Source organism: Coregonus clupeaformis, chromosome 12, assembly GCF_020615455.1.
Source record: "Coregonus clupeaformis isolate EN_2021a chromosome 12, ASM2061545v1, whole genome shotgun sequence".
Taxonomy (NCBI): Eukaryota; Metazoa; Chordata; class Actinopteri; order Salmoniformes; family Salmonidae; genus Coregonus; species Coregonus clupeaformis.
In genome coordinates, this window is record NC_059203.1 from 41,963,632 (window position 1) to 41,978,817 (window position 15,186).

Genomic DNA, 15,186 nt, shown 5'->3' on the forward strand with positions numbered 1-15,186 from the left:
AGACTAGTTGAGTATCTGGAGCATCAGCAATTGTGGGTTCGATTACAGAATCAAAATGGCCAGAAATAAATAACTTTCTTCTGAAACTTGTCAGTCTATTCTTGTTCTGAGAAATGAAGGCTATTCCATGTGAGAAATTGCCAAGAAACTGAAGATCTCGTACAACGCTGTGTACTACTCCCTTCACAGGCCCTGGTGCACAACTGAGCAAGAGGACAAATACATTAGAGTGTCTAGTTTGAGAAACAGACTGGCAGCTTCATTAAATAGTACCCACAAAACACCAGTCTCAACGTCAACAGTGAAGAGGCGACTCTGGGATGCTGACCTTCTAGGCAGAGTTGCAAAGAAAAAGCCATATCTCAGACTGGCCAATAAAAAGAAAAGATTAAGATGGGCAAAAGAACACAGACACTGGACAGAGGAAGATTGGAAAAAAGTGTTATGGACAGACGAATCGAAGTTTGAGGTGTTCGGATCACAAAGAAGAACATTTATGAGATGCAGACCAAAGGAAAAGATGCTGGAGGAGTGCTTGATGCCATCTGTCAAGCATGGTGGAGGCAATGTGATGATCTTTGGTGGTGGCAAAGTGGGAGCTTTGTACAGGGTAAAAGGGATCTTGAAGAAGGAAGGCTATCACTCCATTTTGCAACGCCATGCCATGTGGACGGCGCTTGATTGGAGCCAATTTCCTCCTACAACAGGACAATGACCCTGTCACACCCTGGCCTTAGTTATCTTTGTTTTCACTAATATTTTAGTTAGGTTAGGGTGTGACATGGTGAAGTATGTGTTTTCTTGTCTAGGTGTTTGTATGTTGATGGCTGCCTAGATTGGTTCTCAATTGGAGACAGCTGTGGTTTATTGTCTCTAATTGGGAGCCATATTTAAGGCAGCCATGGGCATCAGGTGTGTGTGGGTAATTGTCTAAGTTGAACGTTTGTTGCTTGTCTGTGCACTTACGTTATTTAGCTTCACGGTCGTTTGTTGTTTTGTAAGTTTGGATAGTGTTCGGTTTCGTGTTTTTCTCTCTTCCATAATAAAGAGATGTATTTTGCACACGCTGCGCCTTGGTCCACCTCTATGCTTGACGATCGTGACAGAATTACCCACCATCAAAGGACCAAGCGGCGTGTCCAGGAGCCAAGGGTCTGGACATGGGAGGAGATTTTGGAAGGTAAAGGGTCTTGGACTTGGGAGGAAATCCTGGATGGAATGGATCGACGGCCATGGTGTGAAACAGTGGAGAGGCGACTGAGAGAGGAGCAATGGCGTCAGCAGGGCCATCGTCGGAGGGACGAGAGGCAACCCCCAAAAAGTTTTTTGGGGGGGGCACATGGCGGGCGGCTGGGCAGCAGGAGGCTGCCACAGGGAGACGTGGAGAGAAGGCTACCGGTTTACGGGAGCCATTGGCCAGTAGAGGGAGGGAAGCAGTTGAGGCACGGCGTAAGAGACTGAGGTGTGTTACCAGTCCGGTCCGGCCCGTTCCTGATCCCCGGTTAAGGCCAGTGGTGTGTGTTCCCAGTACGGACCGGCCTGTTCCTACTCCACGCATCAAGCCCACGGTGTGCGTCGCCAGTCCAGCCCGGCCGGTTCCTGCTCCACGTACGAAGCCTACGGTGAACGTCGCCAGCCCAGCCCGGCCTGTTCCTGCTCAACGCACAAAGCCTACGGTGTGCGTCGCCAGCCCAGCCCGGCCTGTTCCTGCTCCACGTACGAAGCCTACGGTGTGCGTGGCCAGCCCAGCCCGACCTGTTCCTGCTCCACGTACCAGACCCACGGTGTACGTCGCCAGCCCGACCCGGCCTGTTCCTGCCACTCGCACCAAACCTACGGTGCGCGTCGCCAGCCCGGTCCGGCCTGTTCCTGCCACCCGCACCAAGTCTACGGTGCGCGTCGCCAGCCCGACCCGGCCTGTTCCGGCCTCTCGCACCAAACCTACGGTGCGCGTCGCCAGCCCGGTCCGGCCTGTTCCTGCTCCCCGCACTAGCCCTGAGATGCGTGTCCTCAGCCCGGGACCACCAGTTCCGGCACCACGCACTAGGCCTTATGTGCGTCCCCAGGGTCCAGCATGCCCTGTTCCTTCTCCCCGCACTAGCCCTGAGATGCGTGTCCTCAGCCCGGTACCTCCAGTTCCGGCACCACGCACCAGGCCTATAGTGCGTCTCGGCCGGCCAGAGTCTGCCGTCTGCCCAACGGCGCCTGAACTGCCCGTCTGCCCAACGGCGCCTCAACTGCCCGTCTGCCCAACGCCGCTTGAACTGCCCGTCTGCCCAACGGCGCCTGAACTGCCCGTCTGCCCAACGCCGTCTGAACTATCCGTCTGCCAAGCGCTGCATGAACTGCCCGTCTGTACTGAGCCTGCAAAGCCGCCCGTCTGCCATGAGCCTTTAGAGCCGTCCGCCAGACCGGAGCCGCTAAAGCCTTCCGCCAGACAGGAGCAGCCAGAGCCTTCCGCCAGACAGGATCAGCCAGAGCCTTCCGCCAGACAGGATCAGCCAGAGCCTTCCACCAGCCATGAGCAGCCAGATCCGTCAGCCAGCCATGAGCAGCCAGATCCGTCAGCCAGCCATGAGCAGCCAGATCCGTCAGCCAGCCATGAGCAGCCAGATCCGTCAGCCAGCCATGAGCCGTCCAGCCAGGATCCGCCAGAGCCGTCCAGCCAGGATCCGCCAGAGCCGTCCAGCCAGGATCCGCCAGAGCCGTCCAGCCAGGATCCGCCAGAGCCGTCCAGCCGGGATCCGCCAGAGCCGCCCAGCCAGGATCCGCCAGCCAGCCAGGATCCGCCAGAGCCAGCCAGCCAGGATCCGCCATTCAGTCCGGTGCTGCCCCTTAGTCCGGTGCTGCCCTTATCCCGGTGCTGCCCCTTATCCTGGTGCTGCCCCTTATCCTGGTGCTGCTCCTTATCCTGGTGCTGCCCCTTATCCTGGTGCTGCCCCTTAGTCCGGTGCTGCCCCCTTAGTCCGGTGCTGCCTCTTAGTCCGGTGCTGCCCCTTAATCCAGTGGGGTTAAGTTGGAGGGTGGTCATTTGGAGGAGGCTACGAAAGCGGGTAGTGACTATGGTGGGGTGGGGACCACGACCAGTGCCAGAGCCGCCACCGTGGACAGACGCCCACCCAGACCCTCCCCTAGACTTTATGCTGGTGCGCCCGGAGTTCGCACCTTAAGGGGGGGGTTATGTCACACCCTGGCCTTAGTTATCTTTGTTTTCACTAATATTTTAGTTAGGTTAGGGTGTGACATGGTGAAGTATGTGTTTTCTTGTCTAGGTGTTTGTATGTTGATGGCTGCCTAGATTGGTTCTCAATTGGAGACAGCTGTGGTTTATTGTCTCTAATTGGGAGCCATATTTAAGGCAGCCATGGGCATCAGGTGTGTGTGGGTAATTGTCTAAGTTGAACGTTTGTTGCTTGTCTGTGCACTTACGTTATTTAGCTTCACGGTCGTTTGTTGTTTTGTAAGTTTGGATAGTGTTCGGTTTCGTGTTTTTCTCTCTTCCATAATAAAGAGATGTATTTTGCACACGCTGCGCCTTGGTCCACCTCTATGCTTGACGATCGTGACAGACCCAAAGTACAGCTCCAAACTATGCAATAACTATTTAGGGAAGAAGCAGTCAGCTGGTGTTCGGTCTATAATGGAGTGGCCAGCACAGTCACTGTATCTCAACGCTATTGAGCTGTTGTGGGAGCAGCTTGACCGTATGGTACGTAAGAAGTGCCCATCAAGCCAATCCAACTTGTGGGAGGTGCTTCAGGAAGCATGGGGGTGAAATCGCTTCAGATTACCTCAACAAATTGACAACTAGAATGCCAAAGGTCTGCAAGGCTGTAATTGCTGCAAATGGAGGATTCTTTGACGAGAGCAAAGTTTGAAGGACACAATTATTATTTCTATAAAAAATCATTATTTCTAACCTTGTCAATGACTATATTTCCTATGCATTTTTCTATATTTCCTATTCAAACTCATTTCATGTATGTTTTCATGGAAAACAAGGATATTTCTAAGTGACCCCAAACTTTTGAACGGTAGTGTGTGTAAATATATACTATTTTTTTAACCTTATTTTTAGTAGGGATAACAGTTAGAAGAACCACACTTTAGATGGGCCCTCTGTACTTTATACAAGAAGCATCTTTAAAACGGCACATTTAGTTTCCATAAACTGCAAAATATGATATACAAAATCTAATATTTTGGACATTAGAGGAGCCTAAGCAGTGTTTTTGTAGCAGCGATAGGGGTTTGTTTGAAAGTTGCTGACAGTCAATCTGGGGAAGGGAGAGAGAAGGGGTGAGAGAGAGGCATTTTTTTTTCTTCACTAATAACCCTGCCACGCTACAGACAGGATGAGAGGGAATTTCATGTATCCTTTGGTCCTCTGATTAGCTTTATCTGGTGTCTGTTTTTAGTACGCATTTCTGTCTATTTTTCTCCCCATTTATTTTATCTCACACTTCCAGTGAGGTTTTTTAAGCAGAGGCTGCATGCCTGTGTAATATGGGTACAGTTTCCCTCCCTACTATTTTCCATATCTGAGAGCGGTGTAAACCTGTACACCAAGTTTCACCGAAGATCTCTTAGAAAGGTAATATCAATAATTAATGAACTGATTTATGGGTCCTTCATGCTCTTAATTAAAGAGGAATATGTAATCCTTTAAGCTTGTTACTGCTGCAATACTTAATTAGAAATATTCGGCAATTAGAAAAGCTAATAACCCACACTGATTAGTGCTATCTGCAAATGAATAAACAAACTTTCATCTCATGTGCATATCAAACATGGAAAAGGGTTCATTTGAGGCACATCAAATGTGCTTTTTGAAATGGTACAAATGATGTGTCCGGATCTGAACTGAGACATTTTATGATGTATTACTGGGAGCTGAGACAATTAGAAATTGTCCCAATCTTTCTGCTTCCAGAATTACCTTTTTTCAGTTATCTTAATCATAAAGGTCAGTGCAAATATGGCCTTCTCATATATCAATATATTTGCATGACTTGCAGAAGCATGGTGATATTTTGGCACATTAATGCATTTCATTTTCATATGCAGCTTTTGTCAAAAGCATTAAGCAAAACAAAGTCTGATGATTGCAGAAGTTTCCATTTCATTACATAATTATTTGCTAACAGTTAACAAAGTCACTGGAGTGGCCAGACTGTTTGTAACTGAAACTTCCGACAGAGAGTAAGCCTAGTGAAGTGGAGCTTGAACAATGATTAAGTACGGTAGTAAGCCAGTCGTCGCTAGTCTATTATCCTACTCCACTTGCCTCATTGAAGGGTAAAAGTGACATTTCATGAGTGATCGTAGTTGATCCTCTTTTGAACACTATGATTTATTACAGATAAGTGGAATGAGCACGTGGTACCCAGACAGTAGGAGGGATCGATACTGGAGGCAGAGTTTGCATTAAGAATATACAGTGAGGGAAAGAAGTATTTGATCCCCTGCTGATTTTGTACGTTTGCTATAATTTTAATGGTAGGTTTATTTGAACAGGGAGAGACAGAATAACAACAAAAAAATCCAGAAAAACGCACGTCAAAAATGTTATAAATTGATTTGCATTTTAATGAGGGAAATAAGTATTTGACCCCTCTGCAAAACATGACTTAGTACTTGGTGGCAAAACCCTTGTTGGCAATCACAGAGGTCAGACGTTTCTTGTAGTTGGCCACCAGGTTTGCACACATCTCAGGAGCGATTTTGTCCCACTCCTCTTTGCAGATCTTCTCCAAGTCATTAAGGTTTTGAGGCTGACGTTTGGCAACTCAAACCTTCAGCTCCCTCCACAGATTTTCTATGGGATTAAGGTCTGGAGACTGGCTAGGCCACTCCAGGACCTTAATGTGATTCTTCTTGAGCCACTCCTTTGTTGCCTTGGCCGTGTGTTTTGGGTCATTGTCATGCTGGAATACCCATCCACGACCCATTTTGAATGCCCTGGCTGAGGGAAGGAGGTTCTCACCCAAGATTTGACGGTACATGGCCCCGTCCATCGTCCCTTTGATGCGGTGAAGTTGTCCTGTCCCCTTAGCAGAAAAACACCCCCAAAGCATAATGTTTCCACCTCCATGTTTGATGGTGGGGATGGTGTTCTTGTGGTCATAGGCAGCATTCCTCCCCCTCCAAACACGGCGAGTTGAGTTGATGCCAAAGAGCTCGATTTTGGTCTCATCTGACCACAACACTTTCACCCAGTTCTCCTCTGAATCATTCAGATGTTAATTGGCAAACTTCAGACGGGCCTGTATATGTGCTTTCTTGAGCAGGGGGAACTTGCGGGCGCTGCAGGATTTCAGTCCTTCACGGCGTAGTGTGTTACCAATTGTTTTCTTTGTGACTATGGTCCCAGCTGCCTTGAGATCATTGACAAGATCCTCCCGTGTAGTTCTGGGCTGATTCCTCACTGTTCTCATGATCATTGCAACTCCACTAGGTGAGATCTTGCATGGAGCCCCAGGCTGAGGGAGATTGACAGTTCTTTTGTGTTTCTTCCATTTGCGAATAATCGCACCAACTGTTGTCACCTTCTCACCAAGCTGCTTGGCGATGGTCTTGTAGCCCATTCCAGCCTTGTGTAGGTCTACAATCTTGTCCCTGACATCCTTGGAGAGCTCTTTGGTCTTGGCCATGGTGGAGAGTTTGGAATCTGATTGATTGATTGCTTCTGTGGACAGGTGTCTTTTATACAGGTAACAAACTGAGATTAGGAGCACTCCCTTTAAGAGTGTGCTCCTAATCTCAGCGTGTCACCTGTATAAAAGACACCTGGGAGCAAGATATCGTTCTGATTGAGAGGGGGTCAAATACTTATTTCCCTCATTAAAATGCAAATCAATTTATAACATTTTTGACATGCGTTTTTCTGGATTTTTTTGTTGTTATTCTGTCTCTCACTGTTCAAATAAACCTACCATTAAATTATAGACTGATCATTTCTTTGTCAGTGGGCAAATGTACAAAATCAGCAGGGGATCAAATACTTTTTTCCCTCACTGTACATCTCCAGGACATCAAAATAATTGAGAAACAATGTTATGTTCAACCAATAACTCTCTCCTTATACCTTTTGATTCTGACTCTCTGAATGCTTGTTACCAAACCAACCATCCCCCCACCCCACATCCTCTCAGTGATCGACCCCCAGCCTTTGACAGTGAGGGAGAAATAAGATACATTGTGTTTCTCAAGGTCACCGTCACAGTCCCAGGCTCCTTTGATGATACTATACACTTCACACAGTCCAGGAGTCTTAAATTAATCTTGGAGTGCACAGATGCAAGGGAGAGTTCCAGCAATGTACGAGACTTACAATGAACTACATACGTATAAAATGGTGGAGAAAGTCAAAGGTATTGATAGCTTGGTCTGCAGGGATATTGTACTCTAGCTGCCAGCAACAGCATGGTGCTTTAGCGAGATCCTTTGGCCCTTCTTTTCTATTAGAGAGAAAGTTCGTATTTCAAACTCTGGTTTAGAGAATGCATCTCCCAGAGCCCTAACTAAATGCATTATAAATCAACTAAGAGTGAAAAGCATCAGTTTGTTCTAAGACAGTGTTTAAAATAAGGACAGCGGGGACATGTTACTTTACATTGACAGTTTAGTCATTTTTTGCTGTGTCAGGTTTTTATCTAGTCAGCTAACGCTGGGTAGTTCTGGCTGTCTGAAAAACTGGTAGTAAAGCCAAGAATACTTGCTAGCTAGTACAGAATTATGTGCGCAATCACGGTCTTAGTCTTCATCATCGGTTCAGCAAGTTAGCAATGGATGTGCCACCAGTCAAGAAGAGAAGAAAAAGTAAAAAGGCAGTTGAAATTCCATTGGATAAAGCCTGTTACTAGGAGATAATGATGATCTATAAATCAGCTGGCTGGACTCATATTAGGATATCTTATTTCCTGAAAATATGTTCCTTAATTAAAACATTCTGTGCATCAGTTGGAACGATTTGAGAAGAGTGGACACATACGTCAGAGGAAGGATTAGGAGGATCTACAGATGTAGGATTTGAATTTGATCACCCTGTTGCAGGAGATATTTCCTGCAATGCAGGATATTTAAAACTTAGTGTATTTGAAGTTTTAAAAGGTTTCTGAAGTGTGTAATTTCCACTTTGAAATTTCAGCCCTACAAACATGTCTGTTAATTACATTGAGTGTACAAAACATTATGAACACTTTCCTAATATTGAGTTGCACCCCCTTTTGCTGTCGGAACACCCTCAATTCATCGGCGCATGGACTCTACAAGGTGTCGAAAGCGTTCCACAGGGATGCTGGCCCATGTTGATCCCAATGCTTCTCACAGTTGTGTCAAGTTGGCTGGGTGGTGGACCATTCTTGATACACACCAGAAACTTTTGAGCGTGACAAACCCAGCAGCGTTGCAGTTCTTGACAAACTCAAACGGTGCGCCTGGCACCTACTACCATACCTCGTTCAAAGGCACTTACATCTTTTGTCTTGCCCATTCACCCTCTGAATGGCACACATACACAATCCATGTCTCAATTGTGCCAAGGCTTAACAATCCTTCTTTAACCTGCTGTAGCAAACTGGCTCAAATTGAGATTCTACATCTGTAACATGGGAGAGGTAAAGGCGCTTAACTGCAGAATTACAGCTGAATTACAGCTGGAATGAGTTTTTAATCGTGCAGTTAATGTTGGGGAAATGTGGGGCCCGGAGATGGCTGACAGTACAAATCTCCCTAACGGTTCATGAAGGATAAGGCACCAGTTGAGCAGGGAAGTGGAAAAGATTGTTTCCTATCATATCTTACTCTAGCATCTCTGTAGACAATATAATTAAGAGATAAGTGTGTCTTTTATAGACACTTTTTATCTCTCTAATCTTTATTCAGTCCAAGTACAGTTGGCCTTAATTAGACATTTCTGGTATTCAACAAGCCTGATCCAATTGTGTATGAGCACTGTCAAAGCCTCTGGGTTCAGCATACATACTGTATGATTTGAAAGTCAAGGCCTTTCCATCTTCAAATCAAAAATATCAATAGTCTCTTTCACCGAACTCTAACAAACTAGTCATTAAAAAGCACAACTCTACTGTTATGGAAGTATTCACTGCTCCATTATAGTACAAAAGTTGTATAAGTGACTCCCACACACTCCCACCCAATCAGTAAGAACACAAGAGCTTACTGTGTGCCCATTAATGAGATACTGGTGATCTCTGTACCACAGCCCCCCATCTCATCTATAGTATTAGTGCTAGTCAGAGCTGAGTTCTGTGTTACTAGTGATGGGAGAGGGTAATGGAAGAGCATCTAGCAGGTTTAGCTAGAGGTTAGCATGACCCAATGGGAATAATGGAAGCGTATCAAGAGCTCTTATTATGTGAGATCTATGTAAAAACGGTGGAGGAAAATAACAGAGAGAGCTGGAATTGTACGCACTCCCTCGTAGATTGTACCAGGGCTTGATGACCTGTATTATAAATTTAGTAATGATTGTATCACGAGGGGTAATTATCCAAATGTTCCTTTTAAGTTGCTTGTAGCCCTTTCCTGCAGTCAATTGACCAAATTGCCCTCTAGTGGCCTCATGAGTGGAACGTTATTAATATTTTTCATAATTTCTGCAGTGGGAAGGTAGGCCCCTAGACTCTAGTAATCTAAACGTGTTGCAGTTGTGCGTCCTGATGTACTAGGCTGACTGCTCCCATATGTATTATTTTGTAAATATATTATGTTAATAGTTATTGCAACGTACCGGCCGCCTACTTGTCTTCTTTCTCATAATTTCATAATAAATAAACATTATTTGTAAAAAACTGCAGAAAATCTGGTGTTTCTATGTCAAACGGTTTCGTTATATTTCAGTCTTCTGTGATGTACACTACCAGTCAAAAGTTTGGACACACCTACTCATTCAGGGGTTTTTCTTTATTTTTACTATTTTCTACATTGTATAATAATAGTGAAGTCATGACTGTAAGTCGCTTTGGATAAAAGCGTCTGCTAAATGGCATATTATATTATAAGTCATCAAAACTATGAAATAACACATATGGAATCATGTAGTAACCGAAGAAGTGTTAAACAAATCTAAATATATTTTATATTTGAGATTCTTCAAATAGCCACCCTTTGCCTTGATGACAGCTTTGCACACACTTGGCATTCTCTCAACCAGCTTCATGAGGTAGTCATCTGGAATGCATTTCAATGAACAGGTGTGCCTTCTTAAAAGTTAATTAAAATTAAAATAAAGAAAAACCTTGGAATGAGAAGGTGTGTCCAAACTTTTGACCTGTACTGTATGTAAAGTGTAATATTGGGATGCAAACTCAAAATGTAATCATTTCAAATCTATATCTGACATGATACAGGTGTCTTCTTTTTTAAAGCCCATAACCATATGTATGAGGTGTATACTTGTGTTTCAAAGTACATTTGTTTAAGATTACCAAAAAACACTGTGTGACCCTGATTTAGCCCACTGCAGTAAAAGGTTAAAAGAATGTTAGAACTTCTCAACCAATAATTTTTATGTTCTGAACACTCTGCTGTGTTCAAAGTAAATTCTCACAAAGAGAACACTTTAATACATAAAAGGGTAGTGACAGCACTGCCATTCTGTCATTGCCAAGATACCAAAGTTACAGCGAGCAACAAGTCAAATCGCAAGCTTAAATCTGAGAGGAAAACATGTTGGTGTTGAGAACAAATTGTTCTTTAAAAACAAATCTATCATGTTGGTTTTCACTGTATCATACTGTTGCACAGATCTGCCTTTCCCCTGTTGTATCCTTGCTCCCTGTTATTTTAGCTCTTTCCCCACACACTTTCACCTTAGCCACTGCCTTCCTGCATTTCTCCTTGGAATCTCTGTCCCCATGGAGTGCTCACCTTCAGTATACACTGGACCCCACCACATTTCTTTCTCCATCAACCATTAAATTACTACCCATTCAAATTCCCTTCAGTTATTTGTCAATTCTATCCATGGCTAAAGCGTTTCAGTGATAGAGTTATATATTTTGTATTCCAATAAGAATTGGTCTGTTTGATGCCGGGAGAAATTGTAAGAGAAAAAGAATCCATAATCTCTTAAGAGATCAGGACTCTTATCAATCTGTGATGTGTTCTGATCTATTCTCACTTGACTCAAGGTAACCTCTATCACTCGCATACATTCAGACCCTTAGATAAGCTGCAGTTGTTGTTTGATTTGAAGTAGCAGAAAAAAAACTCAGCCAATGCTTTCCTGAAAATACACTGCTGTTCAAAAGCAGAAGCTCTATTTCCCTGTGGAATGGGCAGACTCAATTATGCTTCCCCTCAGAATACAACTTTGGAGAGCCTTTGGGTCAGACAGTTATACATATTATCAAACATATTGTGCTTGGCAGCAGACATTCATATGCATAAGTATGGAGCACCTGGATTCCACTTTTTCCATGCTTGGTAATGCTGTGTAAATGTGGATTTCATCAGAAGTTTGGAAGTGACCATGGCTCCACCAGGCATTGATTAGGTGCCAGTCATAGTTAACAGCAGTAATGGGATCTCTATTACTCCACTTAAAGAACAATGTTTTATTAATGGCCTTGAAATAAGATCACCTTTATCTCAGGGCCGGCTCCAGGCATAAGCGACATAAGCGGTCGCTTAGGGCCCCCGGCCTCTAGGGAACTCAGTCGGGGTCTCAACTTACTTCTGAGAGCAAGAATAGTAAAATACAAGAGGTGCACATTTTGAAATTTGGTTGTGCATCAGCAGTTTGTCTCTTGTTATGTCTGTCACTCAATTAGCTGACAATGAGCCATGTCAGTTTTTAGATTGGTAGTTAGTCTAGCCAGCTATCTAAACTTATAGTAATCATGGCCGAATACCGACCGGGCACGCAGAGCACGTTCTCACTCAGATATCATATTAACATGGCATAAGTCATGGCAAAATGTGTAGAATTGTAGGAATTTAACTTTAAAGGCCCCCACCAGAGGGCAATGCTGCCCCTATTTCTACGTCATTCCTGTCCTATAATGGAAATTCGCGTTTAGGTTCCACCTCTGAAGAATGACGCAGGCTGCTAGTACATATTCATGAATTGGGGGTGGGAACGTTGGGGAATGTAGTGAAGAAATAACAACAAGCAGGGCACTGACAGGTGTCAGTGTAGCAAGCTAGCTAGCATGCTAACCTTATCTAGCTAGCTAATGTTATCTGTTATTGCTACACTGTATTCAAAAAATTTGCCAGCTGCCTAGGCTATGGCTGGCTCTGGAACTGTATTTGCCATAATCATTTAGGGAAAACTTCGCCACAGATGGATAGGGGAAACCAGTATATTTGACTTTGCCATCTATTGTTATCTCTAAAGTTGTGGCATGTTCCATAAATTGCGGCCGCAAATCCCCCATAGAAATAGAAAGAATAAGATAAAGCTCCGGTAATATGGATAGCCTAACTATTGAACAGTTTGGACTAGAGATGCGTTTTTCTACATTGTAATGGACACTGTGCAACCTTTGGTAAGATGCTGGCAGGCTATTCGGCTGCACTACAGCAATGTCAAGTCAGCCCGTGCTCATGCCATGGTTCTCACAGCTGGGGGAAGTGAAATGATAGGCTACAATGACTTTGCTCATGATGCACGCCGCAAATGATATGTAACAATAGCCTGAGCACATCAGACATGAAACGAAACACCAATACAAATGTAATAAGATCACAAAATAGATAAACAAGCTTGTGGAATTTTCTTTCACGGTTGCCTTTTCATTAAAGGATAGACACTTGTGATTTCTAGATGCACCAATCAAAGCAGTGTTGCGTGGTCAAAATCATTCATCTTGGGGCGACGGGGGAGTGGGGTTCCAAAATGCAATCATATCACACGCAATTTAACCATTTATAAAATAGTCATATATTTTTTATATAATTATACAGACTAGCTGAAAAATTTGTGAAACTTAACAAATTATCCAATGGGTTATGATAATTTGCTGGTAAAAAAGTGGAGGTGCAAAAACATAAGTTTGCACCCCCTATTTTAATTTGCTCCATGGCTCAGGCGGCCAAATGTAGGCTACAGCGAAAAGCTGTTAAAAGATTATCAATTATATTGCTCAGCTCAGTCTCAACTAGCAAAGAGGTAGAACTTTGTAGGTGTTTCTGATTAATAAATAATGCCATGCTAAAACCCAGCCCTGAAAAGAGACGAAGTAAAAAGTATTAGCACATCGTAGGGGAAACACACGGCATTGGCACAGAAAATATCAGAAGTTACCACTTCGGATTTCCACTTCAACCCCAAATACTGTAAATCATACTTTGACTAAAATGATGACTTATTAACTTAAATTGTTGTGCAACATCATGGGTAAGCTATGGGCATCATCTTTCAACTCTTGTGGGAGTTTAAAACTGCAAAAATGTCTCTCCATCCAATGGCAAAATGAGTAGAATTGCAGGAAATTATCTGTAAAACTGACATTTGTTCTCTAAGAATTGCATTAAAACATACATTTTTCTCTCCTAAAATGTTATTCCGCGAGGTGGGGGCCCCCCCAACCAAATCTCATTTAGGGCCTCCAAAAAGCTAGAGCTGGCCCTGCTTTATCTCAATAAAAGGCATCAATCTTTGCCCTCTACACTGACTTAGTGTGATCAGTCATTACTCCGTGTATTGATTTTGCTCTCTCAGAAACATGGTCATGCATGTTACATTTGCCAGTGGTTTGACACCACTTACCAGTATCTTACATTTGTCTACAGATTTTCAGATTCTGCCTGACTTTGTGTTCCACCAAAAGCCAATTGTTTTAATGTGTTATTTAGGATACACAGTATATTGTATATTGAGTATTGTGTATGAGATGAGATCTCCTTGGACTATCCCATGTGAAATAGATTAACAAGGATTGCGATGGTAGAATACTGTATATTTGTTTGATTTGTCTTGAATCGTAAAGATATAGAGCTTATTTGTTTTGAGTTAGATGTAAGATATTGACAACATATTGTGTGATTACTCTATGATGTTCTATGACCCCAAGGCTCTGAATCATAGAGCCTTTGGTGGGTTTCTATTGATTTAAGAGGTTAGAAATCCCCATACAGGTATTCCTAACCACCTCTGAGCCCATGTCATAGCCATTTCCCACTCTGGGCTAGAGTGGATGTGTAGCCATTCTCCTACGATTTCCCTCTGAATCCATTTGAACTGTGTTACTGTAGCACAGTGGGGGCGATGGGGGGATGTGGAGTGTGACACAGAGGTAAAATAATTTGAAACAATGACAGCCCCCTCCCCCTCTTCATCAATCAAAGTCCTGACACAAATCGGAGAGATTGATCTCTCTTTCTCATGGGGCTGACACCAGCAGAGCTCAGGCGAAGCTTGTTTAACAAGCGCCATCCTCGCTACCAATATTTTATTTAAAAACATTTTCCCCCCATAAGGCACCTCGTAGGGCAGTACTGGCGGTATATATTAGCCATAACTTATTTTTAAAGGCTGGATTTATAGACCCTGGAGTGGAGATATATGACAGCCCTGTTGGTATTAATTATTCCAAAACAATTTGATAGATCTGATTTATTAATTCTGGGACACGAGCGCGCTTACAGCAGAGATTGCTTGTAAAGGTTGGATTTATCATGTTGGCATTTGGCTAGACGATGCTCTACTCCTCTCTCTCAATGCAGTTGTTCATGGCTCTGTCCTTTAGGGGTTTTTCTCTTGGAAGAGACAGAATTCAAAAATGCCCTTTTCGTCTGTCTTTCCCCTTTTTTTCAATGAGAGAAAGGATTGTGTTACTAAGAGATTACAGTCTTGCTCACAAACGTACACACACAACCCCTGTCAGTGATTGTGAGACACAGTGTGCAGACTCTGCTTGTGGAACTTGCATGGTATAGCACACAAATGAAAGGTCAGGCCCATCAACATCCATCTACAATCCAAACAGCAGAGCCTCCACCCATGAGAGGAAGGAAAGGCACAAGCACTGAAGTGGGTTTAGCCGCTCAATCTGCTCCAAATGAATTACACTTTCATGAATTAATCAATAAAGAAAATAGTTGATTCCCGTTGGATTCTGCCACTATTAAAGCGATGGATAGTTGCTCTGTAGGCTGCAGCAGTAACCTGGTAAACCTGCAGGTGAGAACCCTGTCCTAGATGCTGAGCCATCA